Here is a 16,474-nt window from a genome sequence, read left to right on the forward strand (position 1 = left end):
CATTCCAAGTGCGTTCTAACCAAAGTTTGATAGAGCTGCAACAAGATCTCACGGCCCTTAAACTCAATCCCCCTGTTAATGAAAGCCAAAACGCAATATGCTTTCTTAACAACCCTGTCCACCTGAGTGGCAATTTTGATGGATCCATATACCTGCACACCAAGATCCTGCTGTTCCTCCACACTGCCAAGAATGCTGTCGTTACTTTGTACTCAACTTTCAAGGTTGACCTTCCAAAATGCATCACTTCGCATTTATCCAGGTTGAACTCCATCTGCCACCTCTCAGCCCATCTCTGCATCCTGCCAATGTCACGCTGCAGCCTAGAACAGCCATCTGTCCTGTCAACGACACCTCCAACCTTTGTGTCGTCTGCAAACTTGTGACCCTCTTCCAAGTCATTAATAAAAATTAAAAAGAGTAGAGTCCCAAGAACATAGCCCTGTGGAACATCACTCACCACTGACTTCCAGGCACAATACTTTCCTTCCAATAACTTTCGCTGTCTTCTGTCGAACAGCCAATTCTGTATTCAGACAGCTAAATTTCCCTGTATGCCATTCGTCCTGACGTTCTGAACGAGCCGACCATGGGGAACCTTATCAAGTGTCTTGCAGAAGTCCATACACATCACATCCACCACTCGACCCTCATTAACTTGTCTAGTAACATCTTCAAAGAACTCAATAAAATTTGTGAGGCATGACCTGCCCCTCACAAAGTCGTGCTGACTGCATTTAATGAAGCCATGCTCTTCCAGATGGTCATAAATCTTATTCCTCAGAATCCTTTCTTACACCTTGCAGACGACAGACGTGAGACTGACTGGCCTGTAATTGCCGGGGATTTCCCTATGTCCTTTCTTGAAGACAGGAATTACATTTCCCTCCCTCCAGTCCTCAGGTACGACTCCGGTGGAGAGCGAGGATGCAAAGACCTTCGCAAGCGGCGAAGCAATCATATTTCACGCTTCCCATAGCAGCCGAGGACAAATCTGTTCTGGCCCTGGCGACTTGTCAATCTTAATATTTGTCTGAATTTTCAGCACATCAACTTCCTCAATCTCTATCCATTCTAGCATGCTTACCTGCTCCTCAATGGTTTAATTCACTACAAGGTCCTTTTCTTTAGAAAAGACAGAAGCAAAAAGCTCATTTCGAGCTTCCCCTACCTCCTCACACTCTATACACAAGTTCCCTATCCTATCCCTGATCGGCCATACTCTTTCATTGATCATTGTCTTATTCCTCATATACGTGTAAAATGCCTTTGGATTCTCCCTAGTACTTCCTGCCAAACCCCTCCTGGCTCTGCTCAGACCATTTTTGAGCTCATTCCTCGCCTGCCTGTAATCCCCTAGAGCTGAACAAGACCCTTGCTTCCTCTACCTTATGTAAGCTCCCTTCTTTCTTTTGACAAGAACTCCTCTGCTCTCGTCATCCAAGGTTCCTTTATCTTACCCCTTCTTGCCTGTCTCAGAGGAACACACTAATGCATCACTTGCAACAACTGTTCCTTGAACAGTCTCCACATGTCTATAATGCCCTTTCCATGGAACAATTGCTCCCAGTCCATGCTTCCCAACTCACGTCTGATAGTATCATAGTTTCCTTTTCCCCAATTAAATATCCTCCCATTGTGCCTGCTTCTCTCCTTCTCCATAGCTACATAGAATGTGAGGCAGTTGTGGTGACTATCACCAAAATGCTCTCCCAGCACAAGATCTGACACCTGCCCCAGCTCATTGCAGAGCAACAAATCCAAAATAGCCTCTCCCCTCATCGGCCTGTCAACGTACTGAGTTAGGAAAACCTCCTGAACACACCTTGCAAAAACAGTTCCTTCCAAACCATCTGCTCGAAGGAGGGTACAATCAATATTGGGAAACTTAAAGCCATTACAACAACCCCACGACATTCATCCTTTTCCACAATCTGCCAACCTCTGCTTTGTTCAATCTCCCTGCTGCTATTGGAGGGCCTGTAGTAAACCGCTGAGGTGACTGCTGCCTTACTGTCCCTAATTTCCACCGATACTGACTCAGTAGGCAAATCCTCCATGACAATGGCAACCTCTGTAGCTGTGATACCCTCTCTGATTAGCAGTGCTACACCCCCTCCTCTTTTCCCCCCTCCCTATACTTTTTTAAATGTTCTAAATCCTGGACCATCCAGCAACCATTCCTGCCCCTGAGAAACCCACGTCTCTGTTATGGCCACAACATCAATGCGCCAGGTACTGATCCATGCTCTAAGCTAGTCACTTTTATTCCTGATACTCCTTGCAGTAAAGCAAACACATTTCAACCGATCCCTTGGTGCTTTCCCAGGAAATCCCTTCCCACTGGCTAACGCTACCTCTTGCTATTGCCTCATCTCCATCAATTCTCACCTCCGGTATATAGCTCAGGTTCCCACACCCCTGCAATACAATTTAAACCCTCCTGAACCAACTTTGCAAACCTTCCGCCCAGGACATTGGTCCCCTTCCAGTTCAGGTGCAACTCCTTCTTCATGTACAGGTCCCACCTCCCCCAAAAGGCATCCCAATTATCTACATATCTGAAGCCCTCCCTCCTACACCAGCTGCGCAACCATGTGTTAAGCTGTGCCCGCTCCCTGTTCCTCGCCTCGTTATCTCATAGAACCGGTAATAAACCTGAGAACACTACTCTGTTCGTCCTGCTCAGCAGCTTCCACCCTGACTCCCTGAAATGACTTTTTATATCTTCAATCCTTTTCCTGGCTATATCATTAGTGCCAATATGTAACACGACGTCTGGCTGTTTGCCCTCCTCTTTCAGAATCTTGTACATCCGATCGGAGATGTCGCAGACCCTGGCACCAGGGAGGCAACATACCTTCTGGGAATCCCGATCCTGTCAATTCTCCTAACAATCGAGCCTCCTACCACTAGCACATTTCTCTTCTGCCCCCTTCCCTTCTGAGCCACAAGGCCTTGCTAATATATATGGTCACTTACTTTCCTTCCCGGCTACCCCTCTGGTCCACATCTCTTCCGCTGCTGCTCCCGCGCCTACTGTGGAGGAAAAACACCGCTGGCCACGACCGGTAAGTAATTTTAAAATCTCCCTTGCCTTAGCTGTAGCCTTCCTAGTTCGCCTTACCTTCGCAGTTGCTCCTACTCAAAAAAGAATGTGGGGAAATTCCTCATAATCTCCATTATGTTCCATTTACTTTATTTCCTTGATACCATCATCAGTCAAATACTGCCTTGTTATCTGGGTCAGTAACTCTTACCTGGTGTTCATATATTTTATTGATGTCAAATGGTCACAGTGTATGTGTGCGGTGCGTCTCCTTCTCACAGAGGGGAGTGACCATCGGGACTTGTCTATCCCAGAGAGGTTGGGGAGATAGAACATTGAGGTAGTTGGAAGTTAGGGATGGATGGATGTTTGACACGGCAGGCAATGCAGGAGGTGCGGCCTACAGCCGATCAGCCATGATCCTATTGAATCGAAAGGCAGGCTGTAGGAGCTGAATAACCTACTCCTGCTTCTTATGTTCTTGCATTCTGTTCTTGGAAGGTTCATCGTTGTTATTTTCCTGGATGATTTGTGAAGGAATGCTGTAATCATAGAGACCAAAGGATTTTGTGAGCAATATCTGGGTACAGTATGGGGGCTGTAATCACTGTGAATCTGGGTCAACAACATGACTAATAAATAGAGACAGGGAACTTCTGAAAAGAGAGTGGTGGGGACTGTTCACAGCAACATCCACAGTAACACCTCACTAGCGAGGTTCGAGAGTCATTCCCGAAGAAGGCCTCATGCCCGAAATGTCGATTCTCCTGTTCCTTGGATGCTGCCTGACCTGCTGCGCTTTTCCAGCAACACATTTTCAGCTCTGATCTCCAGCATCTGCAGTCCTCACTTTCTCCTCGAAGATTTTAACCTACTGCGAATCCTCTTGCAAGGATGCCTTCCTTGAAGAAGCTCTCTTCCTCATTTTACAAGGATTTCAGTGAGTCCCTCTCTCACTGCACACCCCAGATCATTCCTGAAGAAGGGCTCATGCCCGAAACGTCAGTTCTCCTGCTCCTTGTATGCTGCCTGACCTTCTGTGCTTTTCCAGCAACACATTTTCACCACCCACTCTTTTCCCAACAATGTTTTCCAATTCACACCAAATCATATTTGACTGTATTCAGGGGCCGGATGGTCTCCTCGGTTTCTGTGCACCAGGTGGTATGAGTAAGTGATCTCCAACTGCTCGTGGGTAGCCGATTGAGGGGCTCAATGGAATGGGGCAAAGTAGGACTGAGGAACAGGAGTCGGTTCCTGCCCCACCAGGCACTAAGGTTGTGGGTGAACAGAGTGTAGTCTCAGCCCCACGTTCCTATCTGCAGTTCATTATCCTTAAGTCACTTTCCCATCAAGTATTTAACTAACACACCTTTGAATAAATGCAAACACACAGGTACCACAAACCTGTGGGCAGGAGACGTTCCCACTCAAATGGCCTTTTGAGAATTTCTCCTTATCCCTGTTCCTACCGAGGCTAGAGAGTCATTGCTTCTTTTTCTATTCCCACTCCTCCAGATGTCACGACAAATTGTCTATGTAACTAAGTGTGTAATTTGGTAAATGTTATCCATCTCAGTCTGGGTCAGTTTCAATGTTAGTACATTCAGACAGGTTTCTTAAATTTGTTAAAATAACTAACCTAAAACCAAAGCAAAGTTAGTCGGAAAACGATGGATTCATAAATGATATAGAGTTTGAACATTGACAATATGTACATCAACATTTATTTTTCTATAAATTTGAGACACAGAAATATGCACACAAAGACACATGTATACGCACACACACACACATACACACACACAAACACACACACGTCTGAAGGCAAACAGAAAAAAAATGAAACTCTGCAGAATATTAATTCGAAAAAGCTTTGTCCAAATAACAGTTAATTTCATGACAATATCAAAATTGAGATAGTTTCAATTGTTATTCTGCCTCTGAAGTTATTCTGCCTCATAGAGGCTGATCGCACTGGGGTTTCTCCTGGAACAGTTAGATTTGGCTGAATGCCCTTTGCTGCAGGCAGAGGAGAGATCCCAATGAATCCTCAACAGGAACCCTCAAAGAGTTCTAAAGTTGGCTGATTGGTTTTCAGCTCTCATATGTTGTTGTAGAGAATTACAAGTCGAGACGGAGCAAACACTGTTGCTTCTAACACAGGTTGCATTTGCTCCCTCTCTGATCTGAAACATGCAATAATTTGCTCCAAAAACCAACCTGAACTAGGTAAGGTCTGGTTGAACATTCTCCTGATTGAATTACTCCATCCCTGTTACGAGCTCCATTTAGGAATTATTTGTAATTTATAATTTGAAGGTATATTTATATGTGTCTGCATAATTTTTGTGCAATATGTTAAAATCTTCATAGTACCTGTGTTAAAATGAATCTGTTGTTTTCTGAAATTAAATCCTTAGTTTTATTCTCTTATTCCTCAGCTATGCCCAATACACTCTCCTTAGGGTCTGATATGTTCAATATGATCAGCTCTCATTCTCAGGTCTGAAGTACTCTGACCTTGTAGAGTCCATGAGGGGCATGGATGCGTGATCAGCCAAGGTTATTTTCCAAGGCAGGAAGAGTCCAAACCAGAGGGCAAAGATTTAAAGTGAGAGGGGAAAATTAAAAAGATACCTGCGTGGTAACTTTTTCATACAGAGTGTAGTGTGTGTATGGAGCGAGCTGGCAGTGAAAGTGATGGAGGCTGGTACAATTACAAAATTTAAGAGGCAATGGATGGGTATATGAATAAGAAGGGTTGAATCTATTCCTGTGTAAATCCTTAGAGAGCAGAATGGTCTCCGCCTGTCTCACTGTAAAGATGTTGACTGGCTGAATGGGATCTTTCTTTACCTCTGTAACAGTATTGAGTGGTTGAGAGAACAACATAAGGGTTAGTGGCAGCAGCTGACCATTCAGCCCCTTAAGCCTGCTGCACCATTCTGAATGTGCATTGTTGATGTGATTGTTACTAAACATCACTTTCCTCTCTGTTCACAATAAACATGGATTCTCTAGTTCATCAAAGTTCTATGGAACTCAAACTTGAGTGTTTTCAGTAACCCAGTCTTCACTGCTCCCTCGAGATGAGAACATCACAGATCGTATAACTCTAAAGAGAAAGGAGCATCCCTGTCTCAGTCTGAAATGGAACGATCCTTATTCTCAAAATGTGTTCCCCTCATACCAATCACCACTCTTTTGATATATAAGGAGTTGTCAATTAGAAACAGATATCGACCACTCATCCCCTCAAACCTGTCCACATTCCCATTAACTCTTCTAAACCAAATGCTTATCAAATTCAATCTCCACTGACCTTGCGGAAATACAATACCAGGAAAGATCATATGAGCAATGAACATTGGAGCAGAATGAGAACCATCTTTTCTACCATGACATTTGATCACGGCTAAATTATTTCAGAACCCCATTCTCCTGCATTCTCTGACGAACCAATGATAACTTATTAACTAAAAAATGTATATATCTCTGTCTTAAAGGCTGTGTGTGCCTGTATGTTGGGTTATGTTTGTGTGTAAATGTCCATATCTACGCGCGTATCTCTGTGGGCATGTGTTATGTGTGTTAGTGTCAGTATCTTAGTTTCTGTGTACCTCTGTTTGCATCTCTGTGAAAAGTTGTTTTTGAAGTAAATAGATTGAACTTGGAATCAAAGTCTTCTTCCTCCTCTCTGTCCGTCTGTCCCTGTTGTTCATAGAGTTCATAAAATCGCTACAGTGTGGAAACAGGCCCAACAGGTCCACACTGACCCTTCGAAGACTAACCCACCCCCAGACCCGTTCAAATGCTATCCTACGCTTACCCATGACTAATGCCCCTAACCTACACACCCCTCGGCACTATGGACAATTTAGCACGTCCAATTCACCTAACATCCACATTGTTGGACTGTGGGTGGAAACCAGAGCACCCAGTGGAAACCCACGCAGACACAGCGAGCATGTGAACCTCCACACAGATAGTCGCCTGAGGGTGTACACGAACCCTGGTGCCTGGTGCTGTGAGGTAGCAGTGCTCGCCTTTGAGTTTTGTATTTAGATTCATACAATACCTCCCTCTGCTGGACTATCCACACCACTGCATCGGTGGCACACTTTTTCACTCTGAGAAGATAATAAATCCTTTGCTGTGAATCTGTCAAATTGTATAGCCGTTTGATTTTTCAAATAATATCTTTGGAAGCACAGAGCAGTTTTGTCTGATACTAAACAATGTTGTTCCTGTGTCATTACCAACATTACTGGACCTTTTTTGGGACTTTTCAAGACTTACTCACACAATTTTTACGCATTGCAAGTCACAGAATGAGAAATCAATTAATCTAATCTCCTGACAAAATGGTTCACTCGGAGGCGAGCATTTTATTTCTGATAGGCCTAAGAGTATTTGCAACCCTCCACCTACCAGCATTATGTGTGTGTGTGGGGGGGGGGGGTGGGGTGTGTGTGTGGAGGGGGTTGGGGCAAGGTGTACGTGTTGATGGTGTTGTCAGTTTGGATGGTGCTGTGAGCTGCTGTTCTCCCTCCCTCCCAGACTGAATCCTCGAAGGTTTTCACCCTCTGCCGCTGTCATTGCAGCAGGTTAAGGAGGCTAGCTGATGGAGAGATTGTGTCATTTAAAACACCACAGAGACTGTCAGATCTGTACCTACGTATAGATACCCACAGAGTCAAATACAGAAACACAGGTAAATGGGTGGGGTGGGGGAAATGGATATCGGGCACTCCACCACCCGGCTTCACTGGTGGTGTCCTATTCCGAGCTGTTTGTCCTGGAATCGTAGACGGTGAAAGATGGAGTAAGGGTGGGATGGGGTGACCCTGCTATTCGTGCTGATTTGTGTGGGGGGAGATGGTGGCCTGTCCAGAGGAAGTCAGTCAACAGTGTTGTATCCATCCAGTGCTATTAGTGAGGGAGGTATAGTAGATAGGAAAGAAAAAGAGAGAGAGAGAGAGAGATTGTGCTGCATGCTGGGTGGTGAGCCCAGACCATGCTCGCTGTGTCTAGTGGTGTGGCCCCGCTGGGAAGAGAATGGTCCTCCTCTGTACTAGCCCATCCATCAGAACTTCCGTGCCCCTGTCAACAAACCATTGTGTAATTCCACCTTATCTGACATGGTCAGGATAAATTCTGCAGGGCAGTACCAACCTGAGAAAGCTCAAACATGAACCAATTAGCCTTTTAAAGATGGCACCAGTGCGAAAGATCACGGAATACCAAGTGGCATGTGGGTGATGGTAATTACCTCCAAGTTTGATGGGTGGGAGAATCGGGCTGGTATTGAATGAGATGGACACGATGGGGTGGGGTCGGTAGTTAATGAGGTGACGCCAATAAGATAGCACGAGGAATCTAGCTCAGTATCCTGCAGACAATCCCTTTGTCACACTCAATGAAAATGTCATTGAGACAAATTATTGTTCGATTCAAACCAGTGAGCCGAAGACCACAATCTGCTGACCCCAATCTCAGTTACAACGCTGCAGCTGCTTGACCAATGCTCTCCATCACAGAGAAGGAGCAAAACTTCACCTTACCCTTGGCAATTAAGGCAGTGGGGAGGGGGTGGTTTTGGTATCAGAGCGGGAGCACTTTATGGCAAGTCATCATAATTCTATTAGCTTTAAAATAGAGATGGAAAAGGATGAAGCAGGTCTAAAACTTAAAGTTCTAAATTGTTGAAAACCAATTTTGATGATATTAACTAAGAATTTTTCAAATACGATTGGGACAGATATTCTCAGAAAAGTGCGTCATTTGGGAAGTGGGAAGCCTTCAAAAATGAGATGTCAGGAGTACAGAGACAGTATGTCCCAGTTAGGGTGAAGGGTAAGGCTGGTACGTGTAAGGAATGCTGGAGGATTGGAGAAGTTGAGGTTTTGGTCACCGATAAAAGGGAAGCATATGTCAGGTATAGACAGCGGGAATTGAGGGTTGTTTTCTTAATTCATTCACGGGATGAGGGCGTCCCTGGCTAGGCAAACATCTATTACCCATCCCGAATTGCCCAGAGGGCAGTTGGCAGTCAACCACATTGCTGTGGGTCTGGAGTCACGTGTAGGCAAGACCAGGTAAGAATGGCAGTTTGTTTCCTTAAAGCGTGTCAGTGAACCAGATCGATTTTTCCATCAATCGGAATAGTCATAATTAGCCTCTTAACTCCTGATTTAAAGTGAATCACGAGAAGAGTCGGAAGGTAACAAGAGTATACTTGTGTGAAATTTGGAGCATAAAAAGGGGACATGTGATAGCTTTGGCAAATAGAGTTAAGAAGACTCCAAAGGAATTCTACAAATACGTCAGGGACAAAAGAGTAACTGTGGAGAGAATAGGACATCCTTAGAGATCAGCAAAACTGCCCATGTGCAGAACCACAAGAAATGGGGGAGGTACGAAGCGAATATTTTGTATCAGTGTTTACTGTGCAGGAGGATAAGGAAGCTAGAGAAATTGGGGAAAAAGTAGTGACATCTTGGAAAGTGTCTGTATTACAGAGGAACTGCTGGAGGTCTTAAAACATGGAAATGCAGGAAAATCTCCTGGCCTTTATTAAATGCACGCTAGAACTCTGTGGGAAGCTAGGGAAGTGATTACTGGGCACGTTGCTATCACTAATCGCCACAAGAAAAATGTCAGAAGACTGTAGGTTGGCTAACATGGTGCCACTACTTAAAGGATTTAAGAAGGGTAGTAAGGAAAGGTTAGTGAGTCTGACGTCAGTGGTGGGTAAGTTGTTGGAGGCGATTATGAGTCATTGGATTTTCACGAATTTTGAAAGGTAACGACTGATTAGGGATAGTCAACATGTCTTTGTGCAAGCAATATTGTGTCTCACTGACTTGACTCAGATTTCTTTGAAGAAGCGACTAAAAAGATTGAAATAGAGTGGTGTATGTTGTCGATATGGACTTCAGTAAGGCATTGAATAACATTGTGCATGATCATCTTTTTATCAGGGTTGGTTCATATGAAAGCCATGTGGATACAAAACTGGCTCAAAGGTAGGAGGCAGAGGGTGAAGGTAGAGGGTTGCAATATCCTGGCAAAGGTTTGCAATGCTCCCCATGCTGTGCAGATAATCCAGTTTATCGAGTAAGCCACTAGCACGGCCGACACAGCTCTCCATATTAGCTGTTACCTTACCCCAGTTTATGGTGTCTGGAATTTGAGGCAATGGACCATTCTAGCGGACCTGGCAATGTTTGCTTTTTTGGGTTTGGACCCACCATTGTCTCCCTTATCCCGTTATCCCAATCCCCTCATCTCCTTATCCATATTTTCAGCAAGTTATCAGGTAATAAATTATTTGCTTTTTTTTCTGTATTTCCTTGGCCTTAGTTTTCGACTCCATCGTACATCGAGTGCTGGCATGGTGAAGCTCAGAAATATTGAAATGGTGTGTGTCAGACTGTTGTTCACTTCCCGATGTGTCCCATGTGGTGTTCCATTGTCAGGAGTGTTCCAGCAGCTGTGACTCACGTGTTTGAAACTTGGTATGGGCCTGCCCACGGAACGCCTCTGTTTGCTCTCTCAGTTGATCGTGCAGTCAGTAACACAAGGAAAATCCTGGAGCATAATTGTAAAGGACCAGGCATCTAACTTGTAACAGAGCGGCTTCTGACTGACTCTTCTTATTGAAAAATCAGTGGTGGGGCTGGGGATGGTTTGCTGAAGGTTGTGCTGTGAGCTGCCTCACAAATTCAGGGAGACCTGAGGATTTTCTGACCCAACACTGGATGGGGAATGGGGACTGTAGTTGCTGTAGCTGGGTCTGTAACATGGACACCAAATGGGGCAGATGCTGCAGAGAGGTAACGCTCTGAAACCACGGAGTGTGCGTGTGTGTGTGGTTGGGGGGGGGGGGATGTGGGGGGGGGGGTAGGCGGGGGGTGGGAAAGGGATGTGCTGTATCTGTCTGTGTTTTCGCCTGGACAAGCACATACTCTCACTCTCCCCGTTACATTCACTGATGGACACTCTCCCTATCCGCTCAACACACACAATCTCACTATCCCTCTCTCACATGCAGACACGCACACTCCACTCTGTCACATGCATGAACACACAGCCTCTCTCTTTCACTCCCGCACTCACACTCACAATCACAATCCCCCTCACTCTCTCGCACGTACATAGAGTGTCTCTCTCTCTCCTCCTTCACACAGACACGCTCCCCTCTTTCCCACATACACACACACGTGTGCACATATAAATTTGCGGGGAGAATTTGCATTTGACCATTTGTATTTGCAGATGCATTTTATTTTGTTCCAAAAACATACAATTTGTATTCAGTCAGTCAATGTGATATTTTATAAACTCCTAATTTGTAAATAAAACCAGTCTGACTCCAGGTGAGAACACAGACAGCGTCCAATCAAGGTCTCACGCTTAGAATACATTGTCTGACCGCAAGTGTTACTTCATTTACCTGAAAGTATCAACAGGCAGTGACTCGAAATAAATTCTGTGATTTGCATAATAATCAATCAAATTTACATCCCCATTCTAACTGATTAAGTATTTAAGAGCCATCTCAGTTGTGTGGACAATTCATGTGCACAAGTTGTACAACCCTTTCATCTTTTCCTTATAACTTTTGTGTTTAAGGTCTTCCTCTATCTTACACCTGATGAAGGAGCAGCGCAATGAAACCTTGTGTTTCCAAATAAACCCATTTGGCTCTAACCTGGTGTCGTTTGATTTTTTACCTTGTCCAACCAAGTTCAAAACCAGCGACTCCATATCATGGTTTTTACTGGTTAGCTAATCCTCTCCTCCAACAAGCAAGGTGTGGACATGAATTGATGGGTTTCTGAAGGGAATATTGACAAGAATTATTAGAGTGAACTGTCAATGGAAAAGGTAAGTGTAAACAAGAGCAACTTCGTTGCAGTCTGAACCCAGAGGAAGGAGAATAGAGAACAGAGCAATAGCAGAACTATGAAGCAATTATTTCAGTGATGTCCTCACAGAAGAAAACAAATCAAATCTTCCCAGGAAGACTGGAAAGCCTAAGTCTCAAGAGAAAAAGAATGAAATTAATAAATAGATGCTTTGGGAGAAATTATTGGGACTAAAAGTATGGTCGAATTTAGAATAGAGATGGAAGGTGAGAAGGTAAAATCCAATAACAGGGTCCTATGCTTAAACAAAGTAGACAACAATGGGATGAGGGAAGAGTTGGCTAATGTTAACTGGAAGCAAATACTTTATGGTGGAACTGTATATGAACAGTGGTAGGCTTTCAAAGCAATTTTTCCAAGTGCTCTGCAACAGCATATAACAGTGAAATGGAGGATAAGCTGCTATGGATGTCTCAATAAATAAGGCTATCAAATTAAAATAAATTGCATAAATAATGGCAAAGACCAGTGCAAAACTAAAAGATTGTGAAAACTTTAAAGGTCAAAAGAGCAACAAAGAAACTGTCAAGAAACATAAAATAGATAGATTATGAGAGTAGACTACCTCAGAGTATAAAGACAGATTGCAAAAGATTCTATAAATATATAAAACGGAAAGAGTGGCTCAGGTAAGCATTAGTCCTTCAGAGGTTGTGAAGGGGGATTCAGGAATGGGATATGAGGAAATGGCCAAGCAATGGAACAGATATTTAGTCGGTCTTCACAGTGAAGGACACCAATAACATGCCAGTAATTGTCAAAGGGAGGAAGGTAGGTGAGGACCTGGAAACAACCATTCCCACGATGGAGAGAGTGTTGGGCAAGCTAATGGATCTAAAGGTAGGTAAGTCTCCAGGAACTGATGCAATGGATCCCAGGGTAATAACAGAATGGTTGGAGAAATAGCAAATGCATTTGTGGAACTTTTCTAAATTCATCTGACTCTAATGCAGTTCCAGAAGATTGGAAAACAGGAAATCAGACACCACTGTTTAAAAAGGGAAGTAGGAAAAAAGTGGCGAATTATACACAGTTCAGCCTAACATGTGCAGTGGGGAAAATATGTCAATCTATAATCAAGGAATAAATAGCATGCATCTAGATAGAAATTGTCCCGTTTGACAGACACTGCATTAGTTCATGAAAGACAGGTTATGCTTAACTAATTTACCAGAAATCTATGAAGACATTATGACCACGGAGACCCAGTAGATGTGGTGTACTGACATTAACAAAAGGCATTCGACACAGTGCAACCAAAAACAGCTGCTGCGGAAGGTAAAGATGCATGGCATTACGGTTAATGTATTAACATGGATAGAGGATTGGTTAATTAACAGGAAGCAATGATTGGGAATAAATGAGTGATTCTCTTGTTACTGATCAGTGACTAGTGGTGTGCCTCTGGGATAGGTGCTGGTACCGCAATTATTCACAGCTTACATTGACGTTTTGGAGTTGGGGTCCACGTGTAGTGTCTCAACGAGAGCAGATTATACTAAAATGAGTGGCAGAGCAAAGTGTGCAGAGGACTGATAAACTTTACAACGGAACATAAATATTATAAGTGAGTGGGCAAAGGTCTGGCAGATGGAGTACAATTATAATAAATGTGAAGTCATCCATTTTGGTCAGACTACCAGTAAAAAAAGACTATTATTTGAATGGTAAAAATGCAGCATGCGTCTGTGCAGGGGTACCTGGATATCCTTGGGCATGGATCACAGAAGTTGGCCTGCAGGTACAACAAATAATTAACAAGGCAAATGGAATTGTGTCCTTCATTGTGAAAAGTATTGAGTTTAAACACAGGGAGGTTGTGTTGCAGCTGTACAGGGTGCTGGGGAGGTCACACCTGCAATACTGCGTGCAGTTTTGGTCTCCCTCCTTGAGAAAGGATGTCCTGGCTACAATGGATACAGAGGAAGTTCACTATGTTGGTTCTGGAGTTGATGGGGTTGGCTTATGAGGAGAGACTAAGTGGACGAGAATTATATATTGATTGGAATTTGAAATAATTTGGGAGGATCAGATAGAAACATATATGATTATGATTGGAATAGATAGGATAGAAATAGAGAGGATGTTTCCAGTAGCAGACGAAACTTGGGCAAGAGGGCAAAATCTCAAAATTAGGTGGAGCAGATTTAGGACTGAATTGAGAAGGAACTTCTTAACTAAGAAGATTGTGAATCAGTGGAATTCCCTGCCCACTGAAATAGTTGAGGCTTTATCATTGAATGTTTTTGAAGCTCAGATAGATAATGTTTAGAGCATTAAAGGAACAATGGGTTATGGAGAGCGGACGGGTACGTGGAGCTGAGGCCATGAAATGATCAGCCCTGATCTTATTGATGCTCATAGATTTTATGTAATGGGTCAACATGAAATGGGAATCGTATTTGAGAAAATGATTGGTTGATACGTACGAAGAAGCAATGGATGAATGAATTTGGATTTTCAGAAAGATCTTGGTACAGACTCTGGCCGAGTATGCAAAGTTAGATGTTACAGGATTGGGGCTAAAATATCAACATGGTTTTAGAATAAGAGAGCTGACAGGAAACGGTGAACATGAATAAAGCCATATGTTTTGAAGTGGAAGGAAGTGCTTGGGTCTCAGCTGCTCCCAATGCATGTCAAACATTTAGTTGAGGGAATCAAATGCAATATTCCAAAAACTGCTGCAAGAACAAAACGAGGTCGGATTGTGCGTGGGTGATGAGGATGTAGAAAAGCTACAAGTTGATTGAGACAAGTGGAGTGAATGGGCAGATGGAGAGCAATGGGGGTGGATGTGATGGTGTGTATTTTGGTGGGAACTATAGAACAGCAATCTATCATTTGAAAAGGGATTCGTTGAAACTGGTTGATCTTTAAAATGATTTATTTTCTGTCTTTGTTTCTTCTGTGCAGCCCTCCGAGGTCCATGCAGGGCTGTGAGTTCTGAAACCAGAAGTCAATACTGGAAATGGCATTGCCTCACTGACCAGTGAATACAGACGCATCAAGAGGAGAACTGTAACATTGAAAAGGACCTGGAGCTCTTTGTACACCAGTTACTGACAGCAATATTGCAGGAAAGAAAGCAGTTCGGAAGATAAATATTGTGTTGACCATCATTTCACGGAGATGTAAGTCCAGGAGTAAGGGAGTCTTACTGCAGCTGTACAGGGCCTTGGTGAGACCCCATCGCGAACATTGTTTTAGTATTGTATTCAGATTTGGTCTCCTTACCTCATAAAGAACAACCTAACATTGAGGGAGAGCAGTGAAGGATGACCAGGCTGATCTCGAGGATCACTGGCTTGTTATGGAGCAGCTCTTGCATTGACTGGATTGGGCCTGTAATCCATGGGCTTTTGGAAAACAAATGGAGATATCAATGAAATATATAAAACCCAGACAGGGCGAGACAGATTGGAAGCAGGGAGGGTAATTCCACGGGCTTGGACGTCTAAAATAAGGAGCCACAGTATCGGGTGCAGGCAGGTCACTCTGCATTGAGATGATAATAATTGACTGCACTCACAGGGGAATTGGGGAATTCTCTCCCACATAAGACTGTGGAAGCCAGGACATTGAATATAAATAAGGATTCCTGGACACTAAAGGGATCAGGAGACAGCTGGAGTGCAGCTGTCAGAGGATCTCAGACGCTAGGAAGGAGATCTCTGCAATGCCAACAGGACTGTATTTCTCATTTCCTTTTCCGATGCCGAGTTTTCTGTCGGTTTTATCCTTCCAAGCCTCGGAGCAGTTTGATACATTTGAGTGTCTTGCTTGTGTGTTTTAGAGACCATTGAAGAGTTTTTCAAAGTCGTGTGTCTGGAGTCACTTTTAGGGCAGACCAGGAAAGCACGGGAGATTCACTTCCTGAAAGTACATTGGGGAAGGAAATAGATGTTTACAATCGACATTGGCTTCAAGGTCACTCTTACTGACACCAGATTTTAATTCTTGATATTTTATTAATTGTTTTAATCCACCAGCTGCCAGAGCATCAACCTGGTCTGGATTAGTAACCCAGTAACATTTCCACAACAGCACCATCTCCACATGGGGACCTACCTGATACCACACGGAGCAGGTTATTTCTGTGCTGCTTGACAGCTCTGTCAGAAAAGAAACAACCACTAATTTGACTTTTGTGAACACACTGATGGCGTGATAATTAGTCAGATTGTAATTATTTCTCTCTTTGCGAACTGGACATAGCTGAGTAATATTCTGCATTCCCAGGGAGATTGTCAGCTTGATGGAAATGGTCGACTGAGGGATTATCCCAGTCAAAAAGTTCCAGATTGTGTATGAATATAATGCTGTTTCAAATGCTGCTACTGCTGTGGTGTACAGCACCACAACAATGCCAGGAATTCTGTATTTAAGAAAGTTCAGCGAGTTGTATCATTGAAAGTATTTACAGAGGAGTTTTGACTTGGAAAATAATTGAGAGCAATGAAGAATTAGTGTTAAAAGAGGAGTTCTC

Source organism: Chiloscyllium punctatum, chromosome 14, assembly GCF_047496795.1.
Source record: "Chiloscyllium punctatum isolate Juve2018m chromosome 14, sChiPun1.3, whole genome shotgun sequence".
NCBI classification, from domain to species: domain Eukaryota; kingdom Metazoa; phylum Chordata; class Chondrichthyes; order Orectolobiformes; family Hemiscylliidae; genus Chiloscyllium; species Chiloscyllium punctatum.